This window comes from Pseudopodoces humilis, chromosome 7 (assembly GCF_049639895.1).
Source record: "Pseudopodoces humilis isolate 2021_Gansu_Grassland_sample_001 chromosome 7, ASM4963989v1, whole genome shotgun sequence".
Lineage (NCBI taxonomy): Eukaryota > Metazoa > Chordata > Aves > Passeriformes > Paridae > Pseudopodoces > Pseudopodoces humilis.
The window spans coordinates 14,760,982-14,773,647 of NC_142206.1; positions in this window are offsets into that span (position 1 = coordinate 14,760,982).

A 12,666-nucleotide genomic window follows, 5' to 3' on the forward strand; every position below is an offset into this window, starting at 1 on the left:
TGGTGCTACACCAGATCCTGGGTGCCCTGGGATGCCAGTCTTTGGAGCAAGCTTGCCCCTTGTTGCTCCAGCCAGTCCCACAGACAATGGCCATTTGTCCACACGTACAGGGAGAAGGGAGCTTGCTGCACAGGACTGCTACAGGAAGACTATTCACTGCCAGGAATTCCCAGACTAATGGCCAGATCTCTCTTGCCCCTCGCCCCAGGAAAGATTTTCAGAATGAAAAGAGTAGTCTGCACATTTTCTCTGGGGATCTGATGCCAGCTTCTTCAGCTGTTTGATGCAGTGGCACAGATATTTTGTTTCATTAATCCTGAACCAGGCCATCTGTCACCAGTGGAATAGGTTTCAAGGATTTATAGCATAGAAACACAGCGGGTGTAAGTGCTCCCAGTCAGTTAAATGGAACTGCTTGCAGGCTTAATGGAGACTCCTTCATAATCTCTTTCTGAAGTGGAATGGTTCCTGATGTGAGAATTAATCAGTACCAACCAGATTATTTTCAGGGCAGCCTAAAGGGGTTAACAGGAGGCAAAAGTGGTTGATTCTCTCCTCTTCCTTTTATTTGGTCTTTTACAATTCATTTCAAAAACTTAGAGGCCTGCTGGGAGGAGCATCCTGTTTCCTCATACCTCCTTCCTAGTTCCAGATGGAACAAAAGTGACACAATATTGTCAGACTGAGTGTGTCTCAGTCCCTATAGATATATGTTATTATTAATACAAATATTATTTTTAATAATTAATATTGTTATTAAATATATAAAATATATTTTTATTCCACGGCTGGCTTCTGGAAGATTTCAGCCTACATTAAAAGAACCAGGACCAATGTATGTATATTTGTATTGATCTACTTGTCAGCCTGTTCAGTGATTCAGATTTTCTGTAATCCCTTATCTAGGCATGGCCACCAGCAGTGAAGTTCCTGCAGTTTCTGTGGCCAACTCTTTTACAAAGTGACTCCCTCATTTGCAAAGCTGTATTTACTTGGTATTGTGAGGATTTAAATATTTCAGATTTATGGCTTTCTCTGTTAAAGAGAGAAACCTAAAAGAAACCTAAAATACTATGGAGCTCCTGCTGGGCCATCAGGAGGAAAGGAGGCAGAATCCAAGTCTCATCTTGAACTTGGAATCAGGATTCATTCCAATCTTTGGCTCCTTTTATTACCGTAAGATACATTACAAAATCACTTAGAGGGTGAATGGAAACACTGGAACTGCCCCTGCTGAGCAGAAGCCCCACTCTACCAGTTGGTCTAACCTTCACAGAAACTAAGGGAAGCTGCATTTTGAGCCACATGAAGACAAAATACACATCCACAACAAAGCTGTTCTGCATGCCAGACCAGGCACAGCTAGTTCCACTAATTATATCTTGTGTTTCAACTTCTGCAAACTTCCTGTCCCTGTGTCCATCCTTTTTTAAGGAAGAGGACTAAGTGCCATAATTAGTGCAGTCAACCCTATGTTTTGAGTTCAAGTCTCACAAAGTTATGGATAAAAAGCTTTATAAATTTTTTAAAGGTTTTAAAGCTTTATAATGCTTTCCCCTGTATAAAGGAAAAAGTTGTCTGGTCACTGTTTTTGTAGGAAGTGGAAGCTCATATTTAGGGAGTTCTCATTTTCACTCCCATTTCCCCTTGTTCACTTCAGCACTGTTCTGAATAACTCACTTGGGTCTAAAAGTCACTGTGCTCTTTGCAACCTGCCTCCTCCCAGCCTAAGGAAAGTTACTCTCACCTCTTCTGAGCTGCAACAGCAGCAAAGCTGCTGCTGGGTTTCACTGAGGTGATGCAATACCCTATTTGTTTTTGCAAATATTACAAAAAGGGCTGAAACTGAAATACATGGCTAAGCAGAAGAGTACAATTAAAGAAGAGAAACAGAAGAGTAAGTAAGTATTGGGTAGGCGTGGCAAGGCTTTGGTGGCAGGAGGGGACTGCAGGGGTGGCTTCTGTGAGAGGCTGCTGGAAGCTTCCACTGTGTCCAGTAGAAGCAACAGGTCCAAGTGCCTCCATGTCAACACTATTGAGAAGGGGAAAAAAACTGCAACACCAATTGCAGCCAAAGAGAGGGAGTGAGAATATGTGAGAGCAGAGGAAAGAGGGGCAAAGATGAGCCATGATGAACTGACCACAGCCCCCATTCCCAATCCACCTGCACCAGTGCCTAAAGGAGGTAAAGAATTCTGAAATAAAGTTAAGCACAGGAAGAAGGGAAGAGTAGGAGAAAGATGTTTTAAAATTTGGGCGTTTAATTCTCCTTGCCCTACTCTGTTTTGATTGGTAATAAATTAAATTCCCCAAGTTGAGGGTGTTTTACCTGTAACAGTATCTTCCTATCCTTACCTTGCTTCAAAAGCCTTTTGTTCAATTTTCTCTCTCCTGTCTGGCTGTGAGAGGGTAGTGATAAAATAGCTTTGGTCTGCACCAGGTGGTCCAGCTGGGATAAACCCACTACAATATATTAAGAGGAATTGAGACAGAGGTTTAGTCCCTGTGGAATCAACACAGAAATCAGCTACTCCTTCACATATTTAAATCAGCAGATTTACTCGGCCCGTAGGTCAGTCCTTACTCCTTTCCCATAGGACAGCCTGTCAGCAGATAAAGACCACTGAAAGTCTCTGAAAAATGTCCCTAAAGAAAGGCTTTTAAGTCCTGGTCAGAAGGGGCTTGTGTCCTAATGAAGAGTGCTTTTTTAACATGAGGCATGATGCTCTCCAGCCTACAGTGCCCAGCTCCAGGCAGTAACTACCCCTCTTCCAGAACTAAAATTATCAAGAATATAGTTCTTAAAATAATAAAAATAAACCTGCAGTTAAGCTCGATTTGATGTGAATGCCTTATCTGCTAAAGTCAGTTTTACAGTCTCCTACTGTGACTCCTGATTTTCCACCTCACTCAGCTGCAAGTATCTGGCAGCAGAGAGACCCCTACCCAGAAACTGCCCAGGTCAAGACAAGGAGAAGCCCCAGGAGCCCTCAGACACAGGCTCCCATTGAGGAATCTGGGTATAAATCAGCACCTCACCCACTCAGTGCTTTTGCAAGCATCATTCTCAGCCAGGTCTGCTGTAAACAGGCTGCTTTGAAGAGGTATGTTCCTTTTTGTAATAGTGCTCATCTCAACAAGCTCAGTGTGGGAAGGCAGAAGGTAACTGCTACCCAGCAAGGAGATCTCCGAGGGCATAGGGAGCTGTTCTCATGCCCCTTAGGCCTGTCTGCCTTCCCTGAGCTGGTGAGCAATGCTGCCAGGATTCCTTGCGTCAGCCTGGCTGGCAGCCAGAGAAGGCTCCCACTGATTATAGGGACAAGAAAGCTGTGCTCCAGCTGTGGCTTCAGGGAGGAGTGTATCAGTATGCATGGAAAGTGGGACATGTGGTAACAACAACAGGAATTACTGGAAAAATGGTAAAGAATTTCTTTCAGTCTTTTGGGTGGGAAGTTGTTGGCCTCAGTGAAGTAGTGTTGCATGTCTTGTACACACAAAGATCAGTTTGAAAAACAGAGCAGGAAACCCAGTGTGAGCATCCTTTCCCTCTAGTGCTTTCCCTGTGAGCTACTTCCACATTAGCAGAGACAACCAAGCCCTGGGTGGGGTATGTTTGTATGCTCAGCAGTTGTCAGCAGGCTGTCCAGAAGTAATGATCTTAGACAAAAATAACCCTGAAAGATCTTTCCAAATATAGCCCCTCATTATTGGTGTAGTATCAGTTTCATTTCAAGCTGTGCCTGGTAGCCTCTCTTTCTTGCTGCCTTTAAGAGGACACTAGCAGGCCTGAGGCACCAGGACCTGTCTCTAAAATGTGTTCCTAAAACCTCATCCTATGCACCTGGAAGTGGCCGTGCTCACACCACCAATTTGGGCCAGCTGGAACCAAGCTCTTTGTTACGACCTGATTTAAAGCTTCACTGGGTTCAACAAAAGAGGGAAGGGAGAGTGGGATATGAAATATCTGAATTTCTTCCTCTTTTTGTCTTTGAAACCATTTGAAATGTTGGCAAAATCCTTCCATTTTACCAAGGAAGAGAACAGATGTACCCAGTGCAGTGTCTGTGCAAAAAAAGCACAAGGCTATTGTCCGAGTGCATCCATGGATTGCTTGGAAGTGCTAATTTGCCATGATGCAGAGCAAGCATGGTTAGAGACTGAGAAATGTCCATGTTTGCTTCTGAGCCATTTAGGGAATTCATAAGGTCTGCTGGCCAAAATAAGCCATTTTAAGGGATACAAGACTGCCTTAATACAACTGAAGATAAATCTCAGTGACTTCAAAGGAAGACAGTGCTAGGCTGGTTTTTTGGATATGAAGGTAAGTTCCTACAATGTGGCCCTTGCAGCTCCAGCACCTACAGACTGAGCAATCTCTTCCTCTGTGGATGACGGAGACAGCCCAGAGGGGCATGATCCACTGTGCCAATCCCAGCAAGTGCACTTGTCCTGGAAAACAGGGTGTGAACTACATTCAGACATGAAGTCTGTGGTTACTCAGCCTGGAGGAAATCTCCCCCAACAAATCCCAGTAGCTGCACACCTGACCTACCACAGATGATCAGCTTGCAGCTGCAAGTTGTAGGGGTCATAAGTGGGCAGGTGCTTCTTGTTGAGGTGAGCCACAACTTAAGCTTGGATGTGCTGCTAATAGTGCCCCTGTACTGGGGTCACTGGTGTGGGGGATGCTGATGAAAGCCCAGCTCAGGGCACAGCTGCTGCTGTCACATTCTGTGTCTCCTCAGTGGGGCCATGAAGCAGGAAGCACTGTCCTTCCTGGGACACTCCATCTTGAAGTCAAAACGCTGTTGAGGACAGTCACTGTGGGCTGCTTCCCACTGCACACACAAACATGCAAACAGAGCCAGCACCATCAACACACAGTCTTCTTGTGCATGACTACAAATCTCAAAGAGCTTGGGTATGACATTTCATGACCTGGACCTTACTTCCTATCAGGGAAAACCCAGGGAGTAGGAAGAATGAACAATACACCACATTTCTCTTGGCATCTGACCAGCATACCTATCTCAATGTGCAAACTAGTACAAGCTGAAAAGCAAGAGGGGAAGGAATTGGAAATCTCATTCTCCCATTAGTCTGCTATGCAACTGTAAGCAAGCAATTAATTTCTTTGTTTCTTCAGCTGTAACTAAGGTGTCAGACTTCTGCTCCACAGGGATGTATCGATGCCTTCTCTCACTAATGCCATTAAATTGTAAAGTGCTTTCGGATATTTGGCTCCCAAAGCACTTTAGAAACGCATGATTAAATTACAGCCAATTATAAACCAAAGCAGGTGATCTTGTAGAAGAAGGGATATTGCTCTGCTGGTGTTGCTCTGAGGCATTAATAGTCTACAGAATGCTCGGGGGAAATCAAGGGGAACTGCAGGTACAATTTAATTTCCAGTGTCCACTGCAAATCTTCTATTTTCAGCCTGTATTTAAACACATTTCTTGAAGTACTTAATACTACTTGTTGCAGTGACATGGGATCTCATCAGGTAAATCCCCTGGATTGTAAAGGTAGCAATGTATGACAAAATTCTTTCATGAGACCTCATTCTCAGAATAGAGCTTATCTCCTCATTCTCCTTCAGAGTATTTCTACCGTCTCTCAGGTTTATGCAAATAAACCTTGTGACTTGCCATTTCTAATGAAGAATAAGAAATCAGTTTACATCTATGTCCTGCTGGTCCTGCATGAAGACAGGTAAGCTGTTATCAAAAGAATGTAGTGCAAGGCACAGCTAATCTAACTTTCCTCCATTTACAACTCTCCTATGCTTGCCTACATGCACAGAAGTTACTGAAGTCATTTCAGACTCTGCAGAATCCAGGCCTAGAGCACTTCCAACACAAGAACACAACTGCAGCCACAAAACTCTAAGTGCTCTTTCTTAGCTACAGAGGAAAGTAACATACCTATGGTCTAATCAATCAAGAAAGGCTGACTGGTAAATACAAATACACAATCTGACAGCTCGTTACTTCTTTTAGTGTACCGCTCCTTCTGTCAATTTAATGTGTTGCCCATTACTCTTAATGGGATTACAAGACTCTTAGCAGCATGCGGATAGTCTTCTGAAGAAATAGATGCCTATCTAGTAATACATATAAATACTTAATTTTTTCTATTACTATATTGTTTATATTGATTGACATAATCACCAGGAACAGGCCAGTAAAAAAAAATGTCTTTGATCACCATTTAGAGTCACTACATTCTGCAATTCCCCGGACTGGGCAGAAGGATCACTTGCTATTTTGACTTGGTGAGCTGGGCCATGTTCAGTTATGTTTGGGACCACTGCTGATTAGACATCCACATTATGATTAGGTATGTGTAGGGAGCAACTGAACAAAGAAAAAGGCATTTACCTGACAGGATGACCTCTAAATGTTTAATGGGCTTTCAGGGACTTCTGGTCCAGAAAGACTGTCACACAGTCTCCTATGTGTCACAGATTTCTTTGCTTCTCATCAAGGGAACAAATCCCAGTCAGACTGAAAAAGTGCTACAAGACAAATGACTTGTAACACCAATCCTCTATGTCAAGACATGATAATATTGCCCTCTGAGTGCACAGATGTCCTGAATTGTAACTTAAACAGCATCTGTATAAAGTGTTATGTAATGGGCTACATACACATGTAGTAAAAGGAAGCCTGGTCCTGAAGGGATTGCCAACAAATGGAAGGGATAGAAGAGGAGGTATTCTTGTTTCTAATCCCCAGGTGAGCACCTGAGGTGCAAAATAAGACATACCCAAGGCCACAGGGAGCCTGAGCTTAAACCTGAGTCTTGTGTTTACTTCTGTGTTTGGAGATGTTCCACTACTCCTGTGAATCCAGAGGGTCAGACAATGACTCAGAAGTATTTCTTCTCTGGGAGTAGGCCTGTGACAGGGTATTTATTGCTATAGAGCTTCTCTGTGTCTGTGAACCACGTGTCAGTACTGACATCACATTGCAGGACACCATAATACATCTCCTAGTTGTCTTCTGCATCTGAGCTGGTTTAGGGTCGTGGTGTCTGGGACTCCTTCAGCCAGCTGCAGATTATTGGGTAGTCAGGGAAAGCTAAGAATTAATGAGCTGTTTAAGCACTAGTTTATTCAGTTTGGCTCCCTCCCTCTATCCTTTTCTGGGGCAAAAATATTTCACTTCCAAACTCACTGTATATCTAGGAAAGTACTTTTTTCCTTGGTTTCTTCTATCCTGAGCAACCTGAGGTCCAGTTTGTACTGTGTAATTACCTTCTGATGAAAAAAATAAGGCTGTTAGTTTTGAAAAGCATACTCCGAAAGGATGACAAGTCTTAAAGACATAGGTCTTTAACCCCAGCAGATCATTACAGCAACAGGAGTCTCTCTAAGGACCCAAGACAGCCTGCCTCCACTTGGCTGGCACACACCCTCTGGCAATGGAAATGATGTCACCAGATTGTTGAGGGGGCAGACTGTTGTGTCAGTGCTTTTATGAGGATTTGCCAGTTCAAATAATGACATGAAAAACAAGGTAGCATTGGGAGTGTCTGGAGCAGTGACTGTTTCACCCTTTCCTTCCACCCTCAACAAAGTAAACAAAGCCCAGCAGTATCATCCTTATTCCTTGGCTCTGAGCCATGCTGCTTCCAGGCTTGGCCCAGCTAACATGGAGGAGGGAGTTGGAAAACACAATGAAGAAGTAGGAAAGTCTTTTCTGACCAGGGAGTCTTTCTCCCCTTGAGTGGAAACATTTTGGCTTGCTCCCGTGGCCTTTTTTGGATAAAGGGTTGTATCACGGGAAGCATCTGGGTTCTTATTTTTTAAAGAAAAAAACTCCAACCTTCCTAACCCTAGTACTGATGCAGAAATTGTGTCATTTCCATCAGCAGAAGAGTACTTTCTGTCAGTGCCCCAAGGTGATGGAGTTTTCCCTATACTGTACATGCAGTTTGCATGTTAATGTTGTAAAGGACATCTCTGTAACTCTTCTTGAGGATAATGTCGTACAGGTCGCAAACAAATCACTTGATGCTGTGGATCAGGGCTTTGAATGGTTCTTGTCCTCCCTCTTTTTGCCACACCGCTGCCCAAGACAACTGCAGCTATAAAGTTCTGCTTCCTGGCTTGGGCAGCAACAGAAAGAAACCCCATCTTTGAGCACAACAGGGATGTCTGTGGCTACAGGAATGGATCCATACAGAATTGTATGGAACCAGCTTGATAGAAAAATGTTTCAAGGACACCAGTGCTGGAGAATTCCTCAATCTGCAAAGGCAGTGGCAGGCTTTGTCCCCAGCAAAGTGCACACAGCTGGCATGGCCTGGGTGATTCCACATAACCGCATGCTACAGTTCATTAGTTTGATCATCTTGAAAGCTGAGGGAAAACTGCTGGTGTAATACAGATCAATTAGTACAATTTAAACTGAGAGGTACCTTCTTACAGTGGGGCTCATTCTGCAAGGTCCTGTGGAGCCTGAGCTCATGTAGTAGTCTAGGACTAAAGAAAGAAAAAAAAAAAGCAAGCATATAAATTGCTGTTAGCATCTATAGAAATGATCTCAACATCCATGTCAATATAAATTGCACCTCAGACAGGACAGTGTTGGGACCTCAACCATTGTCTTTACAACCCTAGGTCACTCAAGGTTTAATCAAGAATGATTTATCTTCACCTAACATGAACTGTAGTAGAATGCTTGAAAAATTCTGCTTCTCATGGTGAATCACAGAGCCTCCCCAATGTTTTATGGTTTGTTGAGCACCACTGCTCTCCCTATGGAGGGCTGGCTTGTGCAGCTGACAAACCCGTGTGCACAGAAGTCCTTCTCTCACCACAGGGAGGCTTGAAAAAACAGTGAGCAGTTATGCAGGACTTCATGAACCTGAAGCTCTACATGGATTTTCTCCAATAGTCAACTTTTAAACCGAAGTGACAGCTTGTGAGCTAAAGGATAACTCCAGGCTCCCAAACCCTGCAGCTGTATTTCATCAGATGCCCAAGAAAACACTAATTGCAGGATTTCCACTCTGACAGACACACCACAGAAACTCACAGAAAAGATGTGCGAAGGCATGGTGCTGTCCCAGCACAAACCACCGTGTGGCTCTTCAGTCTCACAGTCAGATCAAACCTGGGTGGGCGAGAATGAAAGAAAACAGAGAGAGAGAGAAAAATTTAAGAAATAAGAGAGTGAGATATTACACAGAAAGGTACAGCCATTCCTCAGCCTGTTAAGTCACATCAGAGGCTGTAAGAAGAACCCTTTGGACTGTTTCAGCAGAAGGCACTACATGTAAGTGTCAAAATGTTGTCAGCTCTTCTCTCAATAGTTGTGAAACCACAAGAAAAACACCAATGCAATCAACTGCTTTCTGATGAGCACCTACTCAGGACAATCTCAGGTGAGAACAGGAATATTTTAAAATAATGTAAAAAATGTGCCAAAAAAGGTGTCATTTACACGTAATACAATGATACATGAAGTTTACATGTAATACAATGATACATGAACAAGAACAAAAGAAAGGAAAAAGCAACTTTAATGCCTCATTTGATGGTTTTACTGTCCAAATTATGCCACAAGCAGTTTTGTATAATGTCTATTTCTTATAGGACTTCTCATACTCTTCAGCACAGTACTTCATGTTGCCATGCCACACCAGAGAAGTTTGGAGCCTACAGTCTCTCTCAGGGTGTTGGTGTTTATTTGATGATACAGTAACAAAGCCATGCTCCATGGATGGGTTGTGTAGTTCCAAAGTGGAGACTAAGAAGAGAAATGACCATTTTTCATACTGGCCACCTGGATGTTGCCTTCTGAGACTTCCTCAGGGAAACCTGAATTTCCTTCTGCTCTACTCATGAATCATCTGTTCCTGTTGGCCTTACTGCTACTGAGGACAACCAGCACCATGCTTTGTCCAGGGAGTCTCTTAGACAAAAAGCCTGAATTTTCTAATTCATAATTAAGCAAACAAGTTCTAAACAATAAAGAGCTTTGCTACCTCAATTAGTAAGGTAGCTAGGGATTTCATGGCAGGTCATTCTCAATCATATCTTCATTCTCAAGACATAATTAGTGTACTTGAAGCATGACCTCTGCTAATAGTACTTTGGCTTTTGGTGCCAGAATGCCGAGTGCTCACCGAGAGCCTGAAAGGATTATAATCCTGTTCCAGTAACACCACATATTTACAGCAAATGGCTGTTTCAAACAAGACGGTTTGTTTACTGTAGCATCAACTGTCCTAACCCATACTCACACTGCTGAATCCATGTCAGGAATCAGTCTTCCAACAGTAACCTGTATAGCAACATGTGAGTTGAGATGTATGAAATCATGTGGTGGAAAAAAAACAACATTGGAAAATGGAAAAACACCATTATACCTGACACGCTCATTCAGGGGAGAGCTTGGCAAGAAGAATGGCAGAATGATTTAAATTTGGCTTAAGGATTGCACAGCTTTGTGCTGCTCTCCATCTCCTCTCAGGACCTCTGAAAACTGAACAAAACCCAGCTAAGCTGTGTCGCCCTGAAAATGAAGCCTTCTGATCTTGTTTTCATAGTTTCAGTTACTTTCCCAGGAAAGTAACTATAAACATAAGTGTTTACACATTCCTTCTAAGAAATGTCTTTGATGGACATTTCACATGACCAGTGTGATTGGGAAGGTGGTAACTTAGTTATCCAATCCCTGGTCATTGTCAAGAATCTATAAATACTGGAGTCAGAAAATAAAAGCTTGCTTTTTCTGTCAAACCATTGAGACGTGCCTGTGTGAATAATTCCGTGTCCTTTAGTGACAAAGCTGTGATGATAAATGCTTTTTTTTGGCGCAAGATGAATCTGATAAAACTATACAAAATGTGGTATATGTTAAAAACAGAAAGTAACAGCTGACAGATAGGAGTTCCAGCTAGACACTGCAGGTCTTACCTGAAGGTGACAATGCTAGAATTCCTTCCTCTAACAATGCTGCTTCTCCCATACCAGCTTCGCTCATGACTTGGGTTCAGGAGTAGTTTTTGTCGTGTAAGTGGTACTAGAGATAGGGATCTTGGTGCATTTTGTCTACTTTTTGGTGTCCTCAACTCATGTCTCTAATGTGTATCCTGACAGAACATCTCCGCGGTCGGGTTCCCTGCCAGGAACCTGCCAGGCTAAGCCAAGGCTGGAGTTGAAAAATCCACCGCCTTCAGCAGTTCTGAAGGCTCTGTGACAGGAGGAGAGTCCACAGCTTGCAGATGTGAATACAGATGTGAATACACATGTGTAGCCACAGCCTGCAGATGCAAATACAGAGCTGGTCCCATTTCAAGATGCCGAACCTGCAGGATTTTGGGGTATAAAAAGAGCCTTAATATACACAGAGCAAACTCTGTCTAGCAAAGCAATATGATTCCTAACATGGCACATAATGGCAACACTGTTTCAAGGTTGGCCTTTTATTAAAAAAACTCAAACGTTCTGGCACAGAATCGTCTGGGAATCTGCTGTGAGCACTGCCCACCACTCATTTTCCACATGTGTTTAAAAGAGGTATTTAGCATTAAAGGCTTGCTTCTGTCTCTTCCTAGCTGGCTGGTGAGCTCTGCAGTACACTTCCTACAATCTGTCTGCTATGACTTTGAGTCCCTTGTGTCTCTTCTTGTTTAATAAATCCCTCCTACAGTCCTGTGGGAAGTAGTCAGGTGCTATCTGGACGGGATTAGGGAATGTGCTTACTGACTTGCAAGATCCTATTAATGTTCTTCAAGTTTATTTGCTGAAGATTATAGTACCCCTAATTAACAGTCATTTAAAAAATACAGATCTTGTTTTTGCTCTTTAGCCCACTTTGCAGCAGCCTCCATAATATATGAGAAGAGCAAAAGATGGACTGCTAAAAAAAGCTGTATGTTTTCAATCAAAAGAATAGGGAATTGTGCATCCAAATACACATCCTGCTCTGAAATTCTCAGCTAATATGCAACAACCTTCCCCCTGGCACCAAGAAAGTCATCCAGTGCAGCATGCCGTAACAAACTTGATGCTAATGGCTTTTATACAAGGCTCTCATTTGAGCACAGGGGTCATAAGGAATACAGTGCATATGGACAGGGGGTATTCTCCTCTCCTAAGCCTAATGTGAGATAATGCAAGATTTCAAATAGGAGAATAATCATAGCTCTAGGCTTTAAATTGGTTTTGTGTTGTCTTCTGATGTAAAGCAGCCTGAATCCTTTCCCATCTCAGTAACTATTTAACCTTGAGGCTTTCATCTACTACACAGAATTCTCTGTTTTTTTAGCTATACTGGCTTCCACACTTGGCCATTTTTTTTTCTGAATTATGTGCAGCTACTAGGGTGCACTTCAGTATCTATTACAGAATTCCATCAATAGTTTAGGCTATTTATTGATGGCATCTGACCGCCTTTTGTTTGTAAAATACTTTAGTCATATAGAGAAAAGTCTCTGCAACTGGCACAAAATGACATCTGCCCATTTCAGCATTTCTGAGACTACTGTAATCCTTTGGAGTTTGTCTGTGGTATTGATCAGTTCAGAACTAGGCACAGATTCTTTACTACTAAAAATCCAGTATTAAAATAAAAGAATGTAAGCAACTTTCATGAATCTCACTGGAGTCTTCTCTTCTTTTAAAAGGGTTGATGGAGGGTTGATGAG